This window comes from Cupressus sempervirens, chromosome 2, assembly GCF_028749045.1.
Source record: "Cupressus sempervirens isolate cs-2001-9-10 chromosome 2, ASM2874904v1, whole genome shotgun sequence".
NCBI classification, from domain to species: Eukaryota; Viridiplantae; Streptophyta; class Pinopsida; order Cupressales; family Cupressaceae; genus Cupressus; species Cupressus sempervirens.
Window position 1 is genome coordinate 131,007,160 of NC_143119.1, and position 13,683 is coordinate 131,020,842.

Here is a 13,683-nt window from a genome sequence, read left to right on the forward strand (position 1 = left end):
TAGGGATATCTCTTTTGTTGATACACTATCTTCTCCTTTTTTGTTCTACTCCCTCTCTGATCTTGTCATTAGTGATTTATTTTTTCTATTTGTGTTGCTTTCTCTCTCTTAGCTACTATTTCTCCCTTTACACATTTGATCCTGTAGATTTGATCATTTTTTTCTATTTCTCCCTCTTTGACAATAATTTCAAAGGCATATTAGTTCAGCATCTTATCATGCAAGTGTAGCATTTGTAAGAATCTCCAATTTCTCCCTTCGTCACCTTGCTTGTGACTTGTTTGGAATTTCAGTATTTTAATTACTTTAGAGAAAACCTAAAGTATCCTCTGCATCAATTTATATCATTTCAACAATCAACTCATTTGATGCAAGATGGTCTTATTGTTATTTAAATATCCTTAGATAGGGGCATCACCCCTAACTTACCTCTAAGATACTCAAATGCATCTTTAGGTAATGGTTTTGTGAAGATTTCAGCAATTTGTTTCTTTGAGTTGACATATTCCATCTTCACTTGTTTGTCTTCCACCAATTCTCTTACATAGTGATACTTAATTGCAATGTGTTTTGTTTTATCATGCATCACAAGATTCTTCGATATGTCGATGGAACTTGTGTTATCACAATAGAGTATCACAGGTTCAATTATCTCTTCCTTCATACCTTTGAATAGGTTATTGATCCATACAATATTGGTGTAGTTGATGGTAGTAGCAGCATATTCAAATTCTACTATGGACTATGAGGTACAACTTTTCTTTTTGCTAGTCCAAGTGACTAATCTTTTACCTAGGAAGAATGCTCCTCCACTGATACTTTTTCTGCCATCTATAGTACCTCCCTAATCTGCATCAGTGTAGGCATTCAACTCAAACTTTTCAATCATCTTTTAGTATAAGCCAAAGTCATTTGTTCCTTTTAGGTACCTCATTATTCCTTTTACTACCACAATATTATTTTCTCTTAGGTTTGTAAAAAAATCTTGCCACTATTCCAATAGATAATGCAATTTCTAGTCTATTGTGTAAAACATAATGTAACTTTCCAATCATTGATCCATACATTGTCTAATTTACTTTAGTGACTCATCATTCTTTGATAACTTATGTCCTATTACCATTGGTTGATTGAGTAAAAAATATGCTATGTTTCAGTTGATGTACTTGTAATCCAACAAAGAATTTGATTTCCCAAAACATTGACATCTTAAACTCATGTTTCATCTTATTAGAAAAATCTTTTCATAGGTCATCCAAATATTATATCATCAACAAAGATTTTAGATATCAAAATGTCTTTACCTTTTTCTATCTTGATATACAGGTTATTGTTGTCATCTGTTCTCTCAAATCCTATCTTCACAAGATATTTGTGAAATCTCTCATACCAAGCTCTAGGCACTTGTTTCAAACCATAGAGTTCTTTATGTAGTTTATAAACCATATTTTTGTTGTTGTCATCAACAAATGTCTTTGGTTGTTCTATGTAGACTCTTCTTCTAGTATACCATTCAAAAAAGTAGACTTTACATCTATTTGGTAGACTTTAAAACCTTTGTAAGCAACATATGCAAGTAGAGTTCTTACTCCTTCCATCCTTGTAACAGGGGAAAATGTTTCCCCATAGTCCAATCCTTCTTCTTGTGCATAACCTTTATAGACTAATCTGGCCTTATTTCTTGTGATCTCACCAATCTCATCTAGCTTGTTCCTAAATACCCACTTGGTACCAATCACATTTTTATTAGCTAATCTTGGAACTAAAGTCCACGTTTTGTTCTTCTTTATCTACGCAATCTACTCTTCCACCATTTTACACCAATCTTCACCTTGTAGTGCATATTTCACTATTTTGGGTTCAATCTTGCTTAGCACACATGATTCATTTCCTAGTGTTTTCCTTGTCATTGGTCTAGCTTCCTTGTCACCAATGATTTTTTCAGCAGGTTGATGTCTTCTCACATATTTGGATAGCCTTGGTTCTGTCCTTGTTTTCATGTTTGGTCTTTTAGCTTCAGAGTCACTGTGCATATCTCTTTCATGTGTACTAATTTCAAAATTAGAATGTGCATTATATTCATTCTACATCTTGGCTTTTGAATGCAACTCAACATTCACTGGTTGTGACTCGACAGATACTGAAACTTGTTGCTGATTCCCAACTTGATTAGAAACTTCCTCTTCAACAGACATTCCTTCATAGAAGTATACAAAGGATCTGTACTCTTCTAGTTTCTTGGAATCATCAACTTGAACTTCTATATGCTCATCAAAGTTTATATTTTCACTCTCCATTTTATTAGTGTTAGTATTTAAACACTTATATACTTTACTTCCAGTGGAGTATCTGAGGAATATACCTTCATCAGTCTTTTCATCAAACTTGCCATTTCTAGAATCTTTAAGAATATACTACTTACAACTAAACAATTTGAAATGTTTTACATTGGGTGAGTGACCATATCATAATTCAAAAGGTGTTGCATTTGTACCTTTCTTGATTTGTACTCGATTCAGGGTGTAGACAACTATACTTACAACTTCTCTCTAATACTTTAGAGAAACATTCTTCTCCATCATTAATCTTCTGGCATAGTCCAACACTAATCTATTCCTCCTCTCTGCAATTTCATTCTATGGGGGAGTTCTAGGTGCTGATTTTTGTCTCTTAATTCGTTTATCATTGAAAAATGTCTCAAATTATTTTGATGTGAACTCTCCTCATCTATCCACTCTTAGGAACTTGAGACTCTTCCCTATGTCTTTCCCAACCCTGGCCAAATACCATTTAAACATTTGAAATGCATCAAATTTTTGCTTAACATGATCGTCATCATCCTAGAGTAATCATCAACAAAGAATAGTATGTATATGTCTCCTTTGTAACTTTGCACTTCTATTAGACCACATAAATTAGTATGGACTAACTCTAGTACCTCTTTGGAAGTGTAGGTTTTTCTTTTGAAATTTGACTTGGTCATCTTTCCTAGCTGACACTATTTGCACATTGTATTATCAAGCTTTTTCAGTTTAGGAAAGCCTCTGACTTTCTTCACTTTGCTGATGCTAATTAGATTATCAAAGTTAACATGACATAACCTTCTATGCCATAGCCACACATCATCAAATCTTACAATGAGATAGGAAACATCCTCCATATCTAGGTAAAATAGATTACTCATAGTTTGGTCTCCTTTTCCTATCAAATTTCCATCAGTGTCATAGATTTTGGTAGTTTTGTTTCCAAATTCTACTTTGCATCCTACATTGCCTAACTATGACACACTCAACAAATTGTAGTTCAATCCTTCAACATAATATGCATTATCACATGAAATTTTATTTGTAAGCTTAATGAAACCTTTTCCTTTGATTAGACATGGAGCATCATTTCCAAATCTAACACTATTTCCATTATACTGAGTTAAGGTAACAAACTTACTTTTGTCTCCTGTCATGTGATGTGAGCACCCATTGTGTATGATCCACCTATCATTCTTGTTTACATAGTTTACCAGTGATGTTGGCTCATCTTCATCTGACTCATTCTTCATGGCTACATAGACTACCTCATTATCATTTTCATCAGAATTCTCTTCTTCAACAATGTAGCACTTTTTACCTTTATCTTTGTAATCTCTGTTATCATCTTCTCTTGTGTTCTTGTACTTGTTTCCTTCTCTGTAGTTCTTTTTCTATGTGTATCTTTTAGCAATATGTCCTACTTCATTGCAATTAAAAAAAATGATAGGCAACTTACCTTTGAATTTACCTTTGCCTCTGTGAAATCTTCTGGCTAGTGATGCTTCCAATTGTTCCACATCTTCTTCATTTGTGCTACTATCACTAGATGCATATTTTATCTTTCTTTTCTTCTTCTTTGGTTTCACCTCTTTAGTGTCTTTCAACAACAACTTTGACTTGAAAGAAGATTCAAGATTCTCAGGTCTATAGTTATCAAAATTGAATAACTCAAATGTAGTAAGTCTTCCCACTATACCTTCAAGAGTTAGTTTATTTCTTGGTATGCATCTCAACTCTTGGATGGATGATACTTTAATAGCATAGATGGGGAGCAAGGTCCTTAGGACTTTTCTAATAATATTTTCATCATCTAAATGGCCAGTTGCACTTCGTATTACACTTACTACTTCCTTTATTCTAGAGACATATTGTGCAATGTTCTCAGCTTCCTCCATTCTCATGTCATCAAACTTTCCTCTGAGGCTTTAATTTTTACTCTTTGGATGTTTTGATCTCCTCCATAAATATTTGACAAGGCTTACCACATCTTGAATGTAGAGGTACATCCCTTGATGTCATCAAATTCAGCATAGTTAAGAGCTGAGACAATCTCCAACATTGCTTGATTGTGCTCCTTCTTTTTCTTCATATCTTCTACAATAGGGACACCTATTGGATCAACATGTTCCACTTTGATTGAGGTTTTTGCATGATTACCTATTTATCATAGATGTAGCTTCATTAAAATTTTCCATACAACAAAGTTATCTCTGTTAAGCTTGGGAACTTCTATCTTAGACATCTTGATCTTTCTACTTCTAGTACCTTTAAACCAAATCAGCAAATAGATCTAATACCAATTGTTAGAAATGCTTTAGAATAATTGAGATGGGAGTTGAATCAATTATTCAATTTCTAAATGTCCTAATAAAACTGTTTCACTAAGTATAGTGAGCCCATTTAAACTAACCATGCATCCAAGATAAATATTCTTCTTAGCAAGTTCAACATGCAATAATAAGACATGAAAAATCAACACATGACACAATGATTTATGTGAAAACCCAATTTGGAAAAAACCACCAGTAACATGCTACTCCTTTCTCACTCTTCTAAAGTGATGCCCTAAAAAAGGCTTACCTTGTTAAAGGCTACAAAAAACACTGTTAAATGTGACCCAGTTAAGGGATTTCAACCACCTTGTTAGAAGTGGGCTTGGTTAAAGGACTTTAGAACATTCACTTGGAGTCTCACCCTATTAAAGGATTTACAAAATGGTTGTTAAACCAACCTAAGTCCATAGGATTTTTACCTAACTAATACAATTTCTAGAGAGTAACAATAAGGGCTTTTGATCTGATATAGCTCACAACATAACTTGCAAATTTCAGATCTCAATTCAATTCACAAATTTTCTTGGCTTTCAATCTCTGCAGCTTTGATAGTTTGACCTCCTTTCAAGCTTTGTCTCCCAAAGTCTCCATGCTCATTGTGCCAATGCAATTACCTTTGAGTTCACCTATCGAAGCAAAGTCTATGTAATCTATTCTTCCCTCTCAATGCCTTCTCCTTGACACCGTACACTCTCTTCCTAATTTGCTTCTTGACCTATAATTCCTTAAATAGGAGTTTAGAGTAGCTTTCTTGCTCTAATCTTCTTGCTCTTATTTTTGGGTTCAAATGGATTAGGTAAGATATGATGTATCTTCTCCTTATCTTGTTTCTTCTAGAAACATCATGTGAAATCCACTTGTATTTGTCTAAAAATGGTTAACCTAGAGTTCTATGCCACTAGCTCAACATCCTTATCTTCTGTCTAGTTCATGAAATTCAACATAACAAACTTATCAGCTCAGATCTGGTGAATCTTTGACTTTTCAAATAAATAGCAACTCGATACTATTGTCTTTCTGATGCTCAACACATACTATGTTACTCGGCATCAACTAAGTTTTACTAATGCTTGACACCTATTACATTTTATCTAGCTTGACACTTGAACTTTCTCAACACCTTCCATTTCACTTGGCACATACTAGATTTTGCATTTTCTTAGAATGAACTAACTTGCTTGGCACCCACTAATGAATTTAGTCAAGCTTTGTAGATAGTTTTGTTACAACTTATTCTTCTAGAGTTTCTAAGTGTAGCCAACCTCTGTATCTTCAAGTGTATTATCAATAAATCATTTTACCATTTTCTTAACTGATCCTTGTACTTCATTACAAAACCTTAACTCAACCTTTCCCTTAGGCACTTTTGTTACATCTTATTGATTAAATCCTCTTCATCAATCAACTAAGTGATAGTACCTGGATCTTATAAGCAATTGTCATTCCATAAAATAGTAGGTTTGACATTAGTGACGATAAAATTATTGAAAACATTCTTTATCAACAATCTCCTTTCTTCAATAATGATATTTTCAATCAAATTTCAACACATTTAATATGTAGTCCAATTTGAAATGATTTAAGGATCATAAACAAGATTGTGTGTACCATTTGTTTATGTGAAGTGTCTTGAATGAATTAAAGAGCATTTTGATAGTAAATTGAAGTGAAAAGAGAAGTTTGTGAAGCACAAAGTTGCAGAATCCCTAAAACATGATATTAAGGTATTTCATAGAGCTAAAACTAAGTTTTTCATTAAATACAGTTGCAATTCAATGGTTAGTCAGATCATCTATGGTGTGAGTGATAGACCATGTTATGTTTTCAAGAAACATCCATTTGTCTTACTTTTGGATGACTTGTTGGTTGCATTTTTGCAAGTTCTGGAGAATGTGCTTCATGTTGACGATATTCGAAGTGATATCCACTATAAGATTGAAAGCATATGAGATGAAGATATTCAGAAATATTTGGGAACCATGTGTAATATTGACCTATCCTTGAAATCTGAGTATGTAGACCTAAGTGAGTTGAATTTAGTAAAATATATGTTTTATATGGAGTTTGATAATCATTATTGGACATGAATTATTCTACTTAGGGTGCATGATGATTTGTTATGGCTAGGTGATGCACAAATAGTTATTAACAATGACCTAATTCATAAGGTCACAAGATTGAGTAATGAGGGATGTAACCTTATCAATGAGAAGAATGTAATAAAGATGGTAGAGACAAATTTGAATACAAGGTTTGATGGAAGAAACATAAAGGTAGATCCGTTCAAGGCAAAGGAGTAAAGCTATTAAGAAAAATATTAGGGTACAAGTTCAACCATGGATCAAGGGTTAGCTCAGTACCAATTGGATTTTTACATGTGGCTTATGTAATGGCAGTTCAAGCTAGAAAAGTTAATTTATGTGAGATTATTAGACTGAAATTGTTGGATAACATTACCAAAGTGAAGAAAACAAAAAGCACAATTTTTAGATCTAAGTCCCTACTGACTTATTTGTTCTTCTATGCTACAAAGAACTTCCCATGGGTAAAAAATTGTGATAGCAATGAGTGCACAATGAGATGGTGACTCAATGCTATAGATTTATGTTGCAAAATGTTAGGTATGATGACATTAATAGAATGATGAATTCCAATAAAAAATGAATAGAGGTATAGAATATTGCCCTTAATGGTAGAAAAGTACAAGGAAGAGTTATGCTTCATGGTGCAAATGAACAACACATGTGTGGAAACTATGGTACAAAGGGTTAAATTCATTGAAACCATGGGATATGAGATGAGTACAAAGCTCATAAAAGGGTATGTGCAAATCATACTTCAATCAGAGAAGGACATAGAGAGCCCTAGATGGAAAACCTAAGAGGAGAAAATGAGATTAGTTCAGTCAGAACTACATAGTAAGGAAAGAAAGAGGAAAGTGGAAAATGTGATAGATTCCATTCTCAAGAAATTGGGCATGACCAGAGAGGAATTTAATGATGTCAAAGGTATTGCACTAGAAATAAAAGTAAGTGTATAGTCTAAAGTGATAGAAGCAACTCTTATTGTTGTTATAGGACCTTCAAAAGGTGTGAAAATAGAAAAATCGTGTGCATAGACCCCTATTGTGCCATATATAGCAGTTGCACCAATGTAACTAGTTAAAATAAGAGGTGATCAACCTAAGAGGCAACCATAGGTGGAAGCACCTATTGTGCAAAGAAAGTCAGTGAGATTGGTAAAGGTTAAGAAAGAATCGGCACCATCCACCAAGAAAAGGGTCAGGAAGACCACCAGTGGACTAGGAAAGTGAAAGAAAATTATTCAAGTGAATCTAAAAGTTCTAAGGGTGAAGTTGGAGATAGACTAATAGTGCAAGATGTAAAAGAAGGAAAAACAACTACTAGAAAGAGAGCATGGAAACCTAAGGTATAGAACCTAAACATGCAAATAATTAATGATGACAATTTTGTATAGTTAAAAAAGTATTATATTTTGTATAAAAATATGGATAGAAGGCATTTAGAAAATGACATGTAAGAAATATGATTTTAAAAAATAAGGAGTTTGATAATATTTAGAATAAGATACCTAAAGACCTATATAATAGGCTAATAAATAGGAACAAGAGAGTATTGGAAGAATATTTGAATTTGAAGATCATAATGATAAATAAATTGTGTGAAGTTGACTCTAGGGAGGATTCGTACATAATTTTGAAGGGTATTGAGCCCTTATAGAGGAACAAAGGAAGAGCAATTCTTCTGATGGGAGGCAATTATGAGGATGTTAGGAAGGAGATAGAAGAGGTAATTTTCAAATTCGTGACTATAGTACCAAACGTGAATGTGTAGTCAAATACTAATAGCTTAGTGTATGTGGAAGACAACACACCATCCAATGATGAGGTAGAAGCAAAAGTGCAACAACAGGCACCCTCACCACCACATATTGTTATGGGTACTAAATCCATGCAAGTGGATAGTATACACATAACTATAGATGCAAAGGAGAATCCTTTTATGGAGAAAATATTGTTGGAATTATCAACACATTATAGCATACTCTAGCTCTGACGAAGATGAAGTAGAAGAAAAGAATAAATAAGAGGAATTCAAGAAGAAACAAAGTAGGAGAAGAAGAAAGAAGAAGAGAAGAAGAAATAAACAACAAGGTTAGCAGAGGAAAAAAGGATAGAGGAAAAAAATAAAAGGGAAGAGGAGGAGCATAAAAGGAAAGAAGAAGAAGAAGAAGAAAAAAAAAAAAAAAAGGAAGAGGAGAAAAAAAGGAAAGAAGTAGAAAGATTGGAAGATGAAAAGAAGAAAGCTGAGGAATACAAGAAGGAAGAATAGAAAGAAGTTACACTTACTCCCACAATAACTCCAGTCATAACAGTAGTAGTAGCAACAATATTAGTGTCATTAGATGATGATGATGATCAAAATGGATTAATGAGCTCACTAAGAAAGTTATTTTAAAATATCAAATATATAAAGTCTTTCAAAAAGACTCTTACTAAAGTTTTGGATAGAATGCAAAAGATAGTTAACACAATTGTAGCTAATCCAAACTTACAGGAAAAGGCCAAAGAATTGGTGAAAATATTTGATAAATATTTCACAACCTTAGTAGAAGTAGCTTCAGTGCAAGGATAGGTGAAGCATGATGCATCACTATTTGATATAGTATGCAGTAATGTGAGAAATGACTTGAAAGAACTTGATGGAAGTATCAAGGAACTTAGAAAACATATTCATGAAGGGAAGAGATTGTATGGATAGTGTGCACTATCCTACCAATAACTAACTAATTTTGAGAGGCAAATTATAGGTAAGATGAGTGAACTTGAATCACGCACTACAAAATTACAAGTCCTAGAGACCAGCATTGAAGTTCGCAGAACTAAAGTGGAGAAGATCCATAGTGTGATTAGAGGCTTGGAATTTAACAAGGAAAAGGAAGCAAAGAGATTCTCTAGTCTTAGAGAAATTTTGTCACCAAAGATCAGTATTTTGCAAAGGCAACTAGAGGAATGTCTTGCAGCAAAGACTTCCTATGACAAGTTTTCCTATACTGACTTGAGTATAGTTGAAGTGGCATCTTATGCACTATGTGCACTAATCAATATTTCTGATATAGTAAAGGAGAACTAGAAGAAGGAAGTGGATAGGCTGAAAAAAAATTATGCCAATTGTTTTTCCATGATAACAAGTTGATCAACAATAGGTCACCCAATTTTGGATACAATTTTTGACACCTTTGCCATTGATGTCAAAGGAGGGGTAATATGTAAAGGAAAATTGTATGTATTGTACATGTAGGGGGGAGTAGAATTATGCACTTATGTATCAATGTAAAGGAGTGATAAGGAATGTAATGATCCATCAAAACATGAATAAAATTGTTATGTTTTGATGCCAATTTTGTATAGTTACTTTTATTTTCTTTGTTATGTATGACATCATTTTGGGACTTAGCCAATTTTTCTAAATGTTTCCATCAATGCCAAAGGGGGAGATTGTGGGAAATATGGTTAGATAGATGTTTTGAGAGTTTTCATTTACAATAACATATATTCAAAATTTTATTATGCATTAGAGTTAGAATATTGTCTAAGTGTTAGATAGTTTTTAGCAGCACAGAGAGCAGATGTGATGTGTATGGATCACTCATTGAGAGTTAGCTTATGTACAATTGAAAAAATCTCAATGATAGTGTTATGATGATGTGTACCAATGTGCAGGTGTGTATGAATAGTATGGTTCAAGTTATGATTGAATTACCAATATGAGTATTTAACATGCATAATAGAGCATATTAGAGAATTGGATCATACGACTTGAGGAATTATGTTGATAAAAAAATAATTACTAAGTCATGATGAGTTGAATATGTAGATATTATTCCATAAGTTATTTTATATTATGCCAAGCATGTGAAAGCATGAAGATCGAATAAATAGTGAATTATGAATATGTGAGTTATAAGTAAAGATCTTATCTTGCGAAGGTAAGAGTGATATATAAGAGTGTGACATATATATGATCTATGCAATATTTTTGATTGATGTGATGTTGATGAGATGATATGTGATCTACATCTAATGTATGATTAAAGCAAGTGTGAAATACAATAGATAGAAAGTATTGCATGTATCTATTCTTGTGAAGTACTAGATTGTATAATTGCATGTTAGGGCAGTGGGCTCTTCTTGCATACATTGTATTTGATCAACCAGCTCCTAACAAGGTTGAACCAACTCCTAATAGGGTTGAGGCTTCTAAAAAGGACTCAATACACTATATGTATTTCATAGAATTCTAATAGGGTCAATATCCTTAACATGATCCTATTGTTTAATGAATCATCTAGTGGATATCATCCCCATTGGGGTTTTCCCTTGGCCATGGTTTCCCTAGTTAACAAATAATGGTGTTATGAGTTCTCTATCTGCATGGTTATATTTACTATTCAAAAATTTTGGTTTACTTTCATATGCAAGTTACAAAGTAATTAAAAATATTTAGTTTTGGAAAAAAGTTTGGAGAATACTGATTCACTCCCCCTTCTCAGTCTTATTCATTTCTAACAAGTTCTTTATGTGCTCTCAACCATATCTCTTAAAAATTAGTTCCATGACTCTCCCAATTACATAAAATGTTATGTTACCAGTTCAAAGTCTAATGAATTTATAGTTTGTCATCCATTTTTCTCTCTTAATGAATTGATTGCTTAAGTTGATAAGGGGTTTTCAACAACTAGATCTGATTTCAACTTTTCCTCAAATGTTTGATTTGTCTTCTCTACCCATATTTGAGTGCTTGTAGGAGTTCTTGCATTAACAAATATTTCATTAAATTTTCATGCTTGTTCTTCAACTTTTTGTTTCTTCCTTTCATAATTATTTTTATTCTTCTTATATTATTGTTTACATTCCATCTAAAGTTCATATTTTGCAATCTCATATTTGGTGTTCTCATGTTGTTCATTTTAAAAAACATTGTTGTTTCCCAAATTGTTGCAAATATGACATGCTATCACATTTTGAGTATATCTAGTTCCAAATTTATTGGTCTATAATCTAAAATTGCTAACAATATGTCCAAATTTGTTACACTTATAACACATAACTCCATTTCTTAGGATTTTTATTTCTCCCAAAGGTCTAATTTTTGTAGATTTAGTAATCTCATACATTGCATTATGATTATTATTATATCTAGGGTTCCTACAATCATTAGATTTATGTTCATAAGAAAAGAAATTGTAAAAATAACCAAAAATGGATTTAGTGTACTTATCTATATAGTTCTTCTTCATATGTCCAAGCCAATGACATGCAAAGTATCTTCCATTAAATTATTTATTTACTTCTTCAGATTATCTAGTTTGATTATGTACTACTTTGTTCAGATCTTTTTTTCTGATTAGGTTGTTGGTTTACTAGATCTTGTTCCTAAGAAATTCAGGATCCTTTAGATGATTCTCCTTCAATATATCCAATCCATGTTTTGTCTCTAATATGTATTCCTACCATAATATTCTCATCAAGTTTTGTAGTGCTTGAATATAAGTTCTCAATATGTTTCTTTGTTTGTGTAAGTTCTCATTTCACAATTGTATTTTACTTAAGTTATGTATACTATAAATTTTTAGTCTCAAGTTTAGATGTCACCTTGGTATACTTGGATCTCAGATCGACATTCTTATATCTCAAATCTAAATGACTTTTCTTTTCATCTTTCATCATACTCATCTTAAAGTTTCTAATCTCAAGTTCATGTTTCAAAATTTCACTATCCTTCTTCAATTTAGAAACTTATTTAGAGTCTTTGATCTAATTATGTGACTTTTTATTCTTGGATTTAGTTTATTTAAAATGCTCTTTGAATTTCTAAATAAATTTTTGTACATCTCTAAGTTTGACCTTCATTTTGTTTCTTTCCGTAGTAATTGTATCAAGTTCTTCAAGACATTCCTCAAGATTCTTCTAGAACTTATCCATATCCATAAAGATGTTACTCAAGCTCTTAGGACTCTTGATGCATGGGCATCCTTACTTTCTTAACATTCATACTCTTTTTAGCCAATGGTTGTTGAGTAACCATGCTTACCGAGTTGTTATAGTTACTAACTGGCTATGTTGGCCAAGTGAGAGTCTTAAGTGAGTTCATCTATTAATTGAGTTGCATTATTTTAGTATTGATGGAGCTCTGACTGAGTTGTAGATGATGTTGAGTTTCTTTGTCAACCAAATTAGAGTTCCTTTATTCACTGAGTTGTTGTTTGCATTGAGTTCTAGTGTCTTTCGAGTTGCGATTTTGATTGAGTTACATAATAACCAAGTTTCTTTGGTGACCAAGCTCTTTCTTCTACTAAGTAGTCTAGTAATCCTTCTAATGGTCAGTCATGTCTTGGGTCCTTCATTGACTGAGTTGGCTCTATTTGGTTCTAGTTTGACCTAATCTTTGCATTTAATTTTGGGATAGGTATTTAATATTTTTTGTGAGACAACTTGTGGCTTGGATATGCATTTAATGTAAGCGTTTATTTAGTTGATAATTTTTAATAGGCTAACTTATGGCTATATAAGTATTTAAGGGGGTCTTGGATAGAGTCTTAGGATCATTATTCGATCATGGGTCACAAACAGGTCATTAAGGTGAGGAATCTTAGCATGGAGTAGCTTGAAGTTAGAAGTTCACATTTGAGTTTGGATATATGTTCTTCTTTAGATTTATTCTTCTTTGTATGGTCATAACCCAGAAGGCCATATAGCTGGGCATGCTGGATGTTAACTTCCTGATTCAAATATATGAAATATTATCTCTCTTAATTTGAATCTTATTCCTCTTGTTCATTTTTCTAATGTTTGTTTGTTTGCTGGGATTTGTATTACCTCTAATAGGGGTACCTATGTATTATCACTACATCAGATGGTATCAGAGCTCAGTATTCTTGAGTGTGCAAATAGATCATGGAGGTGTGAGGTAACTTTTACTAGGACCTTGGATTGGGAAAGGTTTTTCAAAGAAGAGTTTGAT